General features: G+C 40.2%; 1 protein-coding gene across 4 annotated transcripts in view; it reads left to right on the top strand.

Annotated features, from left to right (window-relative positions):
* Positions 1-778: 778 nt before the first annotated feature.
* Positions 779-14,663, top strand: part of PCYT1A (phosphate cytidylyltransferase 1A, choline) — a 42,128-nt gene continuing 28,243 nt past the window's right edge. The window contains exon 1 of one of the 4 annotated variants that reach the window (XM_027107762.1): positions 779-911. The gene's annotated coding sequence lies outside the window, so the exon portion shown is untranslated. Of the gene's footprint in view, positions 1,390-3,130; positions 3,153-14,663 lie in introns of those variants that run through there. The other 3 variants (XM_027107751.1, XM_027107768.1, XM_027107777.1) reach the window with 3 other exon arrangements.

The raw sequence follows: 14,663 nt of genomic DNA, 5'->3' as shown, positions 1-14,663 counted from the left end.
AGTCAAGCATGTAAAAAGTTCTTTTACATACTTCTTCCATAACATTGGGTATTTACTTGCCTTACATCTATAGAATCAAAAGGGACCCCTCCAAAGTTTCATTCTAGCAAAGGAAAACGTTTCTCTTCACCAGACACCCTGCCATGTGATTTCCTACCAGTGGCCTTCCTTGAATCCGTTCCTGTTCAGCTAGCCCCCAGTTTATGCCTAGGGATCACCTTTTGTTGAGCCAACCTGGGTTAGAAATAACAGGAAGAGGGCTTTTCACAGGACTTGGTTGGAATTCTCTTTACATCACCAAGTAGGGAAAAGGTGGCTCTGTGTGAAGCAGCCGCAGACCATGGGGTGGAGGTAGGGGATGTCAAGGGTGGAAGGCGTCGCGGCCGTCTGCATTGTGAATGTGCTGGTACGAGTGCCTGGCACCACGCCAGGCGCTGGGGTAGAGTAGGAAGGACCAAGACTGACAGGTCCTCCTGGAAGGGACCGAGCCCGGAGCTGGGCAAAAGGGGAGCCATCGCGTTAACGCTTCTTGAAGGACTGACAGTGAGCACGAGTGACAAGTCACAGCGTGTCTCATTACAAGATACATCCGTATCTCCACCGCATACTCTACTTCCGCATGGAGACTGACCCTTTGCCATGTTGTCTTCTGTCTCTGGGGATTTCGGTTCAGTCACTCCGTCCCCGGGGCCTCTATGGAGGCGGAACTACTGTGTCAGGGGTCGTGGTTTTCAGGGAGAGGTCGTGGTCGGAGTGACAAGAGGGCGGGCAGTAGGCGGGACTTCCGGCCCACGGTTCCGTCAGCTGCCTTTCCCGGGCGTCTCCCCGCAACCCCCTCAACTTCCCTTGTCCGTGACGCGGCGCCCAGGAGAAATTCGACGGGACAGGGACCGGGGGAGCGTGAGCTGCAGGTGAGGACTCGGTGTGTGCCTATCCTTGCGGCTCTATTTGAGAGGAGAAACTGTGGCGCTGGGACCGCGGGGAGACTGACTGAAAGAAGAGTGGGTCAGTGACAGCGAAGGGAGTGTGAGGCTGGGGCTGCAAGGCTACTGTGACCCAGGGGCACTGACAACGAGGGGACTGTGACTGAGACGCAGCTGGTCGCGAGGGGTCTGCGACCCGCAGCAGTGAATGCTGAGGGACTCTGACCTCGGAGAACACGAGGCAGAGGCTGCGAGGGGACTATGACCGAGGAAGTATGAAGCAGTGACAGCAGGGAACTGTGACCAAGGACGAACGAATCGGAGGAGACAGATCGATGGATAGTAACTGTGACGGGACTCTGACCTAAGGGAACATGAAGCGGCGGCTGCAGGGGGATTCCTACCAACGAGCAGTAACTTTGAGGGGCTGAGTTGGAGAAGAGTGTGTGATCAGTGACTGGACAGGGTACTGTAGCATGGTGTTTGGGTACGGGGTGTGGTGACTGGGTGGAGAAGGTCTTAGTGGGAAACACTGGTTTGGGACTTATCAGACAGACCCGAGTTTAATTTTATGGACAACCTTCTTGTGGCTGGGAGGCTCACCTCACCACTGAGCTACAGTTTCTTCCTCCGTGAATGGGAAGTTTGGGCTAGATTAATGTTTCCTAAACTGTGGCTTCCATCCTGTGATTGGGTTGTGAAGTCTATTTAGTGGATGGAACCTGAAATTAAAAAAAAAAAAAATAGACTAGAAATTTTCAGTGTGTTCGCAGAGTAAGAATATTATTTCATGAAACGTGTTTCAGTTATGTGTGTGTGAGATTATGATGTAAAATGGATTTCGTGTGTCTTAAAATGTAGTAAAAAAAAGTTGGAAAAACATTGGACCAGATTATTTCTGAGTTTTCTTTCTGGTCTAAAATGCAACGATTCTACGATTAGGGGACTGTTTGGAAGTACAAAGATGCAATTAGGAAGACTGAATCCGGGGCTGGGGCACAGGCTTTATCAGATTGACTTTACTGGAGAAGGCTTCCCAAATAGAATCAAAGTGACCAGTTGTGACTGGGGACTGAAACTCAGGTTCTCAGTTGGGAGAACCAACAGGTATATATTGAAATAGGGACAGTGGTATTTATAAAGGCAGTGAGGATATAGGGGTTTGTGATAGGAAAAACTACTAGGAATAGACATTGAGGAAGCGTGGAAGCTTTGAGGAGGGTAGGAACAAAGCTTAGAAAGGGAACTGAAGATAGAGACAGAAAAGATTCTGCCAAGAAATAAAGTGGGAGTAGGGAGATACAACCTTCAGGGTCCTTTTCAATCTTGATATTTAGTGATCTGCAAGTACAGAGAATTGCTAGTAAAAAGAAACTAGTTGAGAATGGAATTTGGTGCAGGAATCAGTGGTGAACAGATGATTATCTTGGAGAAGACAGGATGATCTGGGAAGGTCAACAATTTTGACTAGAATGCCACAGCGGAGAAGCTTTACTGTTTTTAGCTATCCAGTTCAATGATTTGTGCACTGGAGGCCAAGGTTGGCATACTGGGAATGTTACCATGCTGTGGATAATTCAAATGATGTTTTAGCTCTGGTTTTATTTCCTACCGATTCCCTTTCATGAGGGCTGTTAGCGATGCAGATGAAATGAACTAAAGTGAGTTTCACTACTTCCTCCTCTTTTACAGCCCTTTGTAGAAGGTGCTACTTACTGTGTCACCCAGTGTTTTAAAAAATATATCTAATAGAAGAAGCTTGAGGCAATTTCAACTTACCAGACACTGTATTTATCTGATAACCTAATAGTCACCCCACCCTCTACACACGCATACATTTTGTGATAGGGGAAGAGAGTTCAGAAAGATTCTTGAATGGGAATGAGTTGGGAATAGTGAGGGATAGCCTTTGTTTAGCTAAAAAATTGCTTTTTCTAGAACATTAGATGTTTACTTGGCTTACATTCAACATAACTAAAAGGAACTACTCAAGAATTTGTTCCTAGAACAGAATATAATGCTTAAAGGTAACTCACCACAGAAGGGAAGACATTTAGACTTGGGGACTGCAGCACTGCCTCTGGGGTCATTTGTGTCTGCTGAATGAGATGATTCTTTCTGACTTACCCTGCTTTGCAAACTTCCTTTGAAAACCAATATAATGGCCTGATTGATAAAGAATGAACTTTTATTCCTTCCTCAGCCTATGATTTCTTCTCCCATAAACAGGTGAGGTTTTATTTTTCTTGGGGAATCTCCTCTTTGGATATGTGATCCCTTAAGGAGAATGATCTAGTCAGGTAGAGCCTTGGATTCAGAAGTCCCTGGTTACTTTATCTAATGTTAACACTGACTTACTCTGTGTCTCTGGGAAGAATTATTGCTTTCTCTTGCTTTAGATTTTCTATGGCAGAGATAACTGTTCTTCTGGTTAAATGGCCCTTTAAGAATCTGAAATATATGCATACTCACCAAATTTAGTGTACAATCTCATGGAATTTGTAAACCACCTGACCTCATTCATGACTTTCCTGTGGGAGCTGAATAACCTCTTCATGTTATAAACTCTCATGAGGATTAATTTATGAAATATTCATAGAAAAAGCAAGCATAATAATTTGCTATTATTTTTAATGATGGTTAAGGACAGAATATCTAGTTATAATTGTAATTTTCTTATGCTTTTCTTTCCAAGTATTTGTGTAACTCTCATCTGAAACCAGATCTTCTGGCTTTTCTACTAATAGAGGTAATTCCTCCTACTGAATCAAACAGAAATAGGTCTGTCTTACACTAACGTTTGTGTTACCCTAAAATAGATTGGAAAGAATAAATTTTTCTAAAAGTCATGATTTGGGGGGAATTTTTTCTGTTAGAGAAACCCTGAAATCAGAGTACTTCCCAATCATCACTGAACTGTGAGAGTTGCTTTTTACTCAACATTGTGGCTGCTTCTACATCTTTACCTATGTTATCAGTACATAAGTCACATTAGAAAACAATAGGCAGAAATAGAGACACAGATGTAGAGAACAAACGTATGGACTTCCACCAAGGGGGGTAAAGGGGGGGCTGGGATGAATTGGGAGATTGGGATTGACATATATATACACTAATATGTATAAAATAGGTAACTAATGAGAACCTGCTGTATAGCACAGGGAGCTCTACTTCACTTCTCTGTACAGTAGAAACTAACACAGCATTGTAAAACAGCTATACCCCAATTAAAAGACAAAAAAAGAAAGAAAAAAGAAAACAATAGGAAGGAGAGTGTAAGAGCAGGGCTCAGCCCTCCTGCTTATATACCCAGAGGGTAACTTCTAGCACTTTCTCTTTCCTAAGCATAAACCTTTCTGTTTCTAGTCCTGAAGTTCCCTTTTCACAATATTCCTGTCAAATGGGTACCTGGACACGTGTATGAAGTATGATTTGTTTTGTCAATTGTTTATGAATGATTTGTGGCAAAATTTAAATTCTAACTCCCTTCCTCTATAATTCAGTCAGTAAATTTAGGGAATATACATTTTTACATACGTTATTTTGCAGTATATGCCAGGGCACCATTCCAGAAGAAAAAAAAAAGAGTGAGTCTCTAGTATATATTTGGCACTGTGTTTGGTTCATTTACATACATTATCTCATTAATATAAATAATTGTATTGACTGTGTTTTACTGTTTGCAAACCAGATTAGTAGATCGATATATAGCAGGGTTGTGTTTTGGTTTTTTGTTTGTTTGTTGTCTTTTTTCTCCCTTTGTTTTGGTAACTCTCTTGTTGAAAGTTACGTTAGTTTGAAGTTTTCTATGTTTGGACTAGAATGATTGGCAGCGGAACCCATGGATCTGCTAGGCTGTTATATATCACATTCACAACTATTTGCAAACCAGTTTGAAGTGAGGGCTGCTAAAAATAATGACTTATAGGGCTTCCTTGGTGGCACAGTGGTTGGGAATCCGCCTGCCGATGCAGGGGTCACGGGTTTGTGCCCCGTTCCGGGAAGATCCCACATGCCGCAGAGCAGCTGGGCCCATGAGCCTGCGCGTCCGGAGCCTGTGCTCCGCAGCAGGAGAGGCCACAACAGTGAGAGGCCTGCGTACCGCTAAAAAAAAAAAAAAAAAAAAAAAAGACTTATAGTCTTTGCTTTATATTAGAGAACAAAATGAGTGTATGGCACTTAACAGAAAACGGTAGTTTTTTTATCTACATAGAATTACCTCAGATGTGATTTACGTTTATTTGTTTATTTTTTGGCCCCTAGGTCTTAATCTTTTTTGTGCCGTGGACCTCTTTGTCAGTATGGTGAAACCTTGTTGACTCCTTTTTTGGGATAATGTTTTTATTGCAAAAAAATACATAGAATTATAAAGGAAACAAATTGTGTTGAAATATAGTTATAAAAATATTTTTTAAATGTGTGATATAGCACATGTAGTTTTTATTAACATAGTAAATAAAGTTTACTGTCTATCTGTGGGTCTAATAGCTATGATAATTTTTAAATGATCGTGTGTTTAAACAGTATTTCAAGATATTTGTAATGAGTGTGATATTATATGAAAATATCTATGATTTCTATTGGTGACAAAGTCTGTTCTACTAAGTGTACTATTACTATTGTGGCTTATGTTCATAATTGAAGGAATGCTGAATTTGCCAGAGGCTAGTGAAAATAAAGATATAATTTTTTTGGTCCAAATCCACGACTCCCTGAATCTGTCGTAGACCCTGCCTTAGAGATATAAGTTCCATAACCCACTCTAGGAAGAGCAAAATCTAAACACAGGGTTTACTCACTGATTCTTCTAGTAGAATAGTGGCAGAGCAAAATCATTCAACTGTAAGAGATATTACAAGTGTCCCTTGTGGTTTTTAGGATAATCTCTTTCCTGAAATATCCTACTGTGTGGTCAGGCCCAAGAAGAAACTTTATTTTGGTCCAGGACTAACCCAGGGTCTGGCACAGAGTAGGTGCCCACTCAGTGTTTGTTGAATAAGGGTTTCTCTGGAGAAATTAGAGGGAAGAGATCAAGTTCAGAGCTAAGATCTTAGATGTGGCAATTTACAGGTCCCAAATATTGAGGAATAACATTGAGCTCTGATTTAAAACTAATCATCTGTGCAGATCATGTTGTGAAAACACTTTTACATTTAGAACTTCCCAAATCAGGCATTCTTTTGACTTATTCTATACAGTGTGGTGATATATACAGGTTAGTGACATAAACTGTAGAAATCCTGTATCAGAAAGTTATGGTACAGTTTCTTGAAATAATTCTATTCCTAGCGCTGTCCTCCACTTTAGAACTGTTTGCATAATCTAGGCAGAATTCACTACCAAATTATTGATAAAACTGATCCTGTTTTCATCTAGAATAGAGTTGGCAAACTTTTTAGGTAAAGGGCCAGATAGTAAATATTCAGCTTTGCAGGTCATACAGTCTCTGTTGCAACTACTCAACTCTGCAGTTGTAGCACAAAAGTGTCCATAGACCACTTTTCATTCATTCATCAGTGAATGAGCGTGGCTGTGTTCCAGTAAAACCTTAATTACAAAAACAGGCAGTGGGCCATATTTGGCTTGTGAGCTGCTCTAGGAGTTCTGCTGGTTCTTGAATCCAGTCCCTCCTCCCCACTATGGGTTAGACATATCCTCCCTCAAGCTTCAAAGGTCTTTACACAAGGGGTGATGTGACTGCACTGTTATCTGTGGGAAGGCCTGATTGTACAGCAGATGACATGATTAATGCCAACAGTATTTGATTCACTTTAACCTAGGAGTTCACAGAGCTTGCCTCTTAGAGCACTACTTTATTAAGCTCCACAAAGGTAGAAGCCGATAAAGATCCCAAGTACAAAGTATGCTTGCTTACTCAGCTTTGGAACTGGACATTGGTATGCCAGTAGAAAATTACTGAGCGTAGGGTTTTACTGAGGAAGATAATTGTAGGCCCAGAGACAGGGGAAGCAGGAATAGAATGCAAAGGAAAAATTCATGTTTCCTCTTTTCACAGATAGTTCCCTGTAGTAATCGGTCAAATTTGAATTAGTTTTAAGAGTATACATTATTGCAACTTCTACTATTTAGGTTGTTGCATAGCTTAGGAAGCAGAGTCCACCTCCTCTTTCACCCTGGGGTGCTTACTAAATCTACTGACAATAAGGAAGTAGAATAGAGAGGATTGGGTGGGAGTTTCTAAAACTGCACTTGTTGGAGACATTCATCTTTAAAACAGAAGCATATGCATACCAGCGCCCAGATTTTGTCTCCTTCAAGATATTCACGTTGGAAAGACACTTGATTAGATTTATCCTCAGTATCTCCTCCCTGCCACCCCTCCCTGCTGACACACATTTCTACTTCTGTGTACTTCCTTAATAGCAAAGTTAATCCATCCAGCAGGCATCTATTGGAACATTAAAGAACAAGGCAAGCAGTGTATGCTGGGAGGTTAGTCAGCAGAAATGGAGCCAGATTTTGTGAATCTGGGTAAAAATCACAGGAACAGATACCACATTCTGTATCTTGAAAGCAATTTGGAGACATTAAGGCACTTAATAGGCAGGGTTGGGTTATGGTAGTGATGGTGGTGGTGTGGGTATTTATGTCCATATTTAGAATCTGTGCTTGAATGGAGAATTTGACTAAGATAAGGTGACTTATCTCGGGACTGAATATGTAGCAGTGTTGGAAAGATCAGGCCTTACAAGTGCTGCATTCTGGCTGCCAGCTCCCTTTTTCTCTTTTGCTATAGCTTCTTTTGACAGAAACTTTTGGGGAGGATAAACTGCTAAGGAAATAGGAAGTTTTGGCCCACCCTAATGGGCTCATAAGTGAGGCTGTGTATTCTATCTCCAACTGCTTTCATTTTGACTCATCCCAGCTTAATTAATGTGGGTGCTGTGGCTGGAAGCCAGGCTCCACCTGCAAATCATTGGGCAATTTCCTGCTCCCCAGCCCCATTTTGATCTTGTACTATATTGGCTCTGAGGAGGTGTCATCTTTTCCCAACCCTATTACCCACTGGACAAACAGATATTAAGGCAGCCTGTGTTGGTGTGTGTGTGTGTGTGTGTGTGTTCCCTCTGGAATGTAGATATTTAAAGTCTCCTTTTCCAGCGTCATCACTCACTTTTACTTGACTAGTATTGGTTGGTTGCAAATGGGCAGTTATCATAAATGGAGAGTTGCGAAGTATTATTCCTCATTGTTGGAGGTATTCAGTGGTTACTGGGCAATTGTGAGTATTGTAAAGGTGGTGTGATTTTAGATCAAGCTAAGTCTCAGTGTAATGAACTAAAAAGCCAACATATATTTGCAACCCTCAGTATGCCCTCATCCTCCCACATACCTTTTCTCAGTAGCAAATTTGATGTGTCCTAGCAGACATCTATTGGAACTTTAGGGAAGCTGGGGGTAATTTTTTTCATCAGTTTAGGCACTAATTATTAAATTTTTATATATACTTTCATAGTGTATAAGGTAGTAGATGTGAGGAACATGGGGGTGGTCTAAGAGAGCCAGTGAAAAATGAAAAACTTGAGAGACCTATAAAGTCAAAGTTTAAAAATTAGTAATAGTTCTAGAGGAAAGGTGTGAGGGTTAATCTCTTTATAATTTCTGAATTCTTTTAGGGTCACTATTATGGAATGACTGTGATCTTGGTGTTTTCCATCTCCTAAGAAAGTGGAGAAGATATAGAAGTGTTTTGCATTATAAAACAAAAAGTATTAGATGTGTTTGTTCTAAATCCAGAGGATCTTAAAACTTCAGTTTAAGTCTGATGTGTAATGTTCAGTTTAAAATATAGTATAAGGGGCTTCCCTGGTGGCACAGTGGTTAAGAATCCGCCTGCCGATGCAGGGGATACGGGTTCGAGCCCTGGTCCGGGAAGACCCAACATGTCATGGAGCAGCTAAGCCCGAGCACCACAACTACTGAGGCTGCATGCCACAGCTACTGAAGCCCACACGCCTAGAGCCTGTGCTCCGCAACAAAGAGAAGCCACCGCAAAGAGAAGCCCGCACACCGCGTCAAAGAGAAAGCCCACGCACAGCAACGAAGACCCAACACAGCCAATAAATAAATAAATAAATTTTAAAAAAGAGTATAGTATAAAATACAATATATGACACAAAAGTCATCTTTGGAAAATAGAAGAACTGTAAGCAGATAAGAAAAAATACTTTTGACAGGATGAGAGCTTTGTTTTGCCATCTTTGATACATTATAAATTGACAAGTACTTGACCTCTTTCCATCAAAACAAAATACTAACGTAAGTAGTGCTTTTCAAAATTTCAAAGGAGTTTTTCCACTTATTACATTTATTCAAATAGTTATTGAGCACCTACTTTGTGCTAGGGCTCATTGCCAAGTATTGAATGCATTAATTATGATTTTGTGGTTCTAAGTGATAAAAAACCAAGCTTAACTGAGCTTAAGCAAAAAGGGGGATGTATTGGTTGACACAATTAGGCAGTTCAGGATCTGGCTTCTCTCCATCATCAGCATTGCTTTCTCTGTGTGACTATTTTGAGAAAGACTCTCTTCCTGGTTATAGGATGACCACTAGATTGTTACAGGATGGTTCCTAGAGTCAGGTCTCCAGGCTTGAACTCACAAAGAAAGAAGTGATAATCTTTGTCCAAGAATTCCTATCTGGTGAGTCCTGAGATTCACTCTGATTGGACTATCTTAGGTCACCAATCACTGCCATTCCCACCTCCCTCCTCCCCCAGTCTGTGGCCTGAGAGAGTGATGTGCTGATTGGTTCAGGTTAGGCACGTGGCATCTGACGGTATGGCTAAGGGTGAAGATCACACAGACCGAATGATACTGAGTCTCCGAATGAAAATGGGCTCTACTCAGAGCAGGAGAATTGAACGGTGGAAAGAAGCAACATCAGGGAGTTTGTTTTCTAATCTCTCATTTGCACTCACTATAACTTAGAGTTAAGGTACTAGGTGGAGCTAGATTTTTTTTTTTTTTTTTTTTTTTTTTTTTTGTCCAGGCTGAGAGGCTTGTGGGATCTTAGTTCCCCGACCAGGGATTGAACCCATGCCCCCTGCAGTGGAAGCGCGAGTCCTAACCACTGAACTGCCAGGGAATTCCCTGGGAGGAGCTAGAATGAAGTCCCCGTTTATATGATATGATTCCTGGTCTATTGCACCCTCTACTCTTCTACTCTGGCCCAAACCAAAGTAAGCCCCTTGGAATTCCTAAGTGGTCTGTCAGCGATATGCTCAGTGAGAAGGAGCCCAGTCTTTGTGAAAGATGAAATGAAAATCCTGTTTGGCACAGTGTAGTGCATGACCAGAGAGCAGTAAGTGGTTTTGTTTAAATTCATGTATGACCATTTTATATACTAGGCAGCACATAATAAGTAAATAAATACTAGGCAGTGTTGTTGTTAAGTACACAGATCCTAGAGCCAGAATGCCTTGGTTCAAATCCTGGTTTTGCCCTGTCCTACGTGTGTGACCTCAGTCAAGTCATTTAACCCAGCTGTGCCTCAGTTTCCTCATCTGCAAAATAGAGTAAATAATATTATCTATCGCATAAGACTGTTGTGAGAATTAAGTTATTTAATATATGCAAAAGGTTTATAACTTTCTGGCACAAAGGAAGTACTCTGTAAGTGTTAGCTATAATTTTTATCATCACTATTATCATAATCTTTGGGACTGTGATAGAGAAATGTGGATTATGTGATAGTACAATGAAATGGGTTTACATCTGATTGAATACCTTAATCATTAAGAATTCTAAATATATTTTTCTATCCTGTTTTCTAAAGATAAACTCTCCTGTGTTTTATATTGTACTAACCTAGAGTATTAAGAGTGGATCTCAATGAGGAGAGAGGGGTCCAGTGGTATGTCACATTGGTGTATGGTGACATATATCTATCCTGATCAATACTTTCAGCACTAACATGGATGGAAACATAAAAAACATGCTTTTCAAGTTTATAGGTTACATAACATTGTGAATGCTAGTGTGATAGATGGCAGTCATGATTTGAAATTATTTTAAGATGAGAACAAACAAAAAGATCAACCATGATGGACTTTACAGGATTATGACTAATAAAATTAATGAAGGTATTTCTACACAACCTCTCCTTGAATGTCCTGGTATGCCAAAATGAAATGCCCCCGAGGTAACTCAGCCCCTTTTCAGATAACTCTTCGTTCCTAAAAAGGTTTTTATTATGTTAAAGTTTGTGTCTTTGCATCTTCCAACTAGTGATTCATTTTCTATTATCTGGACTTTCACAGAATAAGTGTCTGCCCCATCCAACATAACAGGCATTCAGATATTTAGAGATAGTTATTAGGTACCTTCTTGTATAGTACAGTGTCGCATTTTGTTGTATACCACAGTAGTTAAGGGTGTGTAGTCTGCAGCCAGGCTGACTGAATTTGATTCCTAGCTTCGCCACTTACTAGCTGTGTGATCTTATTTTCTGTGCCTCAGTTTCAATAGTGATAAAAATAATACGTCTATGTCAAAGGGTTGTGAATGTTAAGAGAGTTTTTTGTGTTTTTTTAATTTATTTAATTTATTTATTTTTGGCTTCATTGGGTCTTCATTGCCATGCGCGGGCTTTCTCTAGTTACGGTGAGCGGGGGCTACTCTTCGTTGCGGTGCGCGGGCTTCTCATTGCAGCGGCTTCTCTTGTTGCGGAGCACAGGCTCTAGGTGCACGGGCTTCAGTAGTTGTGGCATGCGGGCTCAGTAGTTGTGGCTTCCGGGCTTTAGAGCGCAGGCTCAGTAGTTGTGGCGCACGGGCTTAGTTGCTCCGTGGCATGTGGGATCTTGCCGGACCAGGGCTCAAACCCGTGTCCCCTGCATTGGCAGGCAGATTCTTAACCACTGCACCACCAGGGAAGCCCCAAGAGTTTTAATATTTTTAAAGTTTTTAGACATACAGGTGTTATATAAATGCTGACAGTAGTAGTAGTAGTAGTAGTAGTAGTAGTAGTAGTAGTAGTAGTAGTAGTAGTAGTAGTAGTAATAGTGGTGTTTCTTCATCATAGCTTAACATCAGACTCTAGAAGAGTTCTTGCTACAATCGTAATTTTTTTTTGAATTAGTGTCTGTTGGGCAAGGATGTTCAATTGTTAAATTACTTTATTTTTAAAAAAGATTTGTTTATTATTTATTTATTTTACTTTTGGCTGTGTCGGGTCTTAGTTGCGGCTTGCGGGATCTTCATTGAGGCAGGCGGGATCTTTTGCTGCGGTGCGCCGGCCTCACTCTAGTTGTGGCGTGCGGGTTTTCTCTTCTCTGGTTGTGGTGCGCAGGCTCCAGAGCGAGTGGGCTCTGTACTTTGCAGCACACAGGCTCTCTAGTTGAGGCACGGGAGCTCGTTGTGACGCGCTGTATTGGAAGGCGGATTCTTCACCACTGGACCAGCAGGGAAGTTCCACAGCAGTGATTCTTAAATGGGGTAAGGATAAGATGGGGAGATGGAGCATACTTCATGTTTTATCATACTTTTACATTAAAAGTACATTTTTTATAGTAGTAATCATGGGTGAAAACTTGACAAAATCTTCTTGGCTATAGGGGATATACGGAAGATAGACTTTAAGGCAGATGATGGCAACTACTACTACTATGAAATAATAATAGTAGCTAATGTTTACAAGCACATACTGTGTGCCAGACTCTGAGCTAAGTAAGGCTTTACATGGATTATTCCATTTAAACCACATTTGTTAGATGATGAAACTAAGACTTGGAGAGATAAAGGAATTTGTCCAAATTTTCATGGCTAGTTAGTGGTAGAAATGGGATTCATATTTAGGTAATATGATTTAGGGGCTGACCTCTATTTAATCACTACAGTATACTAACGGAGTGAGGTTAAAGATTTTTACTTTTCTCAAAATGGAGCATGGATAAAAAATATTGAGAAACACTGCCTTAGACATTTGGTTAGAGGTATTTATATAAGACAGAAGGAGAGATTTTGTTGAAGAATGTATGTACTCAACTGAAATTCAGGTAAAATATGTTAGTATTACTATTATTTACCAATGGGCTTTGCAATGTGTCAGTACTAATACTAATGGTTGACTTGATTCTTTGTTCATGAATTTTACATTAGCTTTAAATAGGTAGTCAGATACCTCCTTTCTCCTCCCTTGAGTTCTCATTGTGATATTTTATATTTTTTGTATGATTTTTTTAATCTAGTGGAATAGATCCAGTGTCACAATATCTAGTGACTCCAGATATCAATTTGACTTTAAAATATCTTTAAAACCACAAGGGCAGTATTTAGCACCTTTGCTTCTTTCTAGTATGATGATATCTACTATGTATTTGGCTGGTTAAGTTGAATTATGCAAGATGGTTCAGTACTTCAAGAATTAAACAGTTAAAAAGCAAAGTAGAATTTATGTTATGTATATTTTACCACAATGTAAACAAAACAAAAAAGCAAAGCAAAGTCAGAGTAGGGAGGGAGAGATGGATTATAAAGTGGTATGAGGAAACTTGAGAGCGAGGGATATGTTTTTTAATTTTGATGATTTCACAGGTATATAATGTTAACACTCATTAAATTATACACTTTTAAATATATGGTTTATTGTATGTTAATTATAGTTCATTCAGTAGAGCTGTAAAAATATTATAGCACACATAATCCCCCACACACACCGACACACATACAGAGCAAAGACTTCTGAGAAGTTCCTATAAACATGTCTTTGGATGTGTTAAGTATTTTTCTATTAAACTTTAAGGAATTTTAACTTGAAGTCATGGAAAGTAACTGGTGAGAATATGACATGACATTTATTCCCTTTTTATTTTGGCATCCTTAAAACTCTATTTTGTATCATGAATGAAAAGTACAGGTGACTTAAGCACCACCTATTTGTAATGTCAGAAGAGAGATGAGCAGAGAATTAATTCTTTTTTGCTTACGTTGAAAGCTTATCAGGAAATCCTAGCAAAACTTTTCCAGTAGGAAAGATCTGTACAGCTGACAAATCAGGCAGCTTTGGAATCAGGCCAATAGCCATGTCAGTTCTATTTGATTGGTGCTGGGACCTTGTTTACCTTTAAGTGACTGTGACCTTTTATTCCACTGTTCAGGTAGGCTGGTCTGACTTAAGTTTACAAAAACTTCAGGAACCCATGCCGTGGAAAAAATGTTCTTGATTGAGGGAAGCAGCAGTAATGATGAGACAGCTTCTTTAAAAAATCTGTGAATTTCTGGGAGACAGTATTCTGGCTTTCTCATTTACTAGCTGTGTGATCTCTGGATAGGTTGCTTAACCTCCCTGAACCTTAGTTTTCTCACTTGTAAATTGGGACTAAAAATACCTGCTTCTCAGGTTATATGGGTTAAATGAGAATAATGTATATAAAGTACCTAGCACAGTGCCTGGCACTGGTAATATTGAAAAAAAAAGTCATTATTATGAATTTGCTGTTATTATCTTACTTTCTTCCAACACATTTAGATTCCTAAAACATACTTCTTGGAATATATGTATCATCTACACTGATTCAAAGATTTAGGAAGGAGAGGAAATCTGTTTCTGGTGACCCCAAAAGACAACCTTAGATGAGGGCCTATCTGTGTAGAAAATGTTTATTGAACTATTTTTTTTTCTTTTGTGATACGTGGGCCTCTCACTGTTGTGGCCTCTCCTGTTGCGGAGCCCAGGCTCCAGACGCGCAGGCTCAGCGGCCATGGCTCACGGGCCCAG

This window comes from Aethalodelphis obliquidens, unplaced genomic scaffold, assembly GCF_003676395.1.
Source record: "Aethalodelphis obliquidens isolate GAN/ISIS:26980383/991018 unplaced genomic scaffold, ASM367639v1 scaffold1, whole genome shotgun sequence".
NCBI lineage: Eukaryota > Metazoa > Chordata > Mammalia > Artiodactyla > Delphinidae > Aethalodelphis > Aethalodelphis obliquidens.
This window is presented reverse-complemented; position numbering and strand designations above follow the sequence as displayed.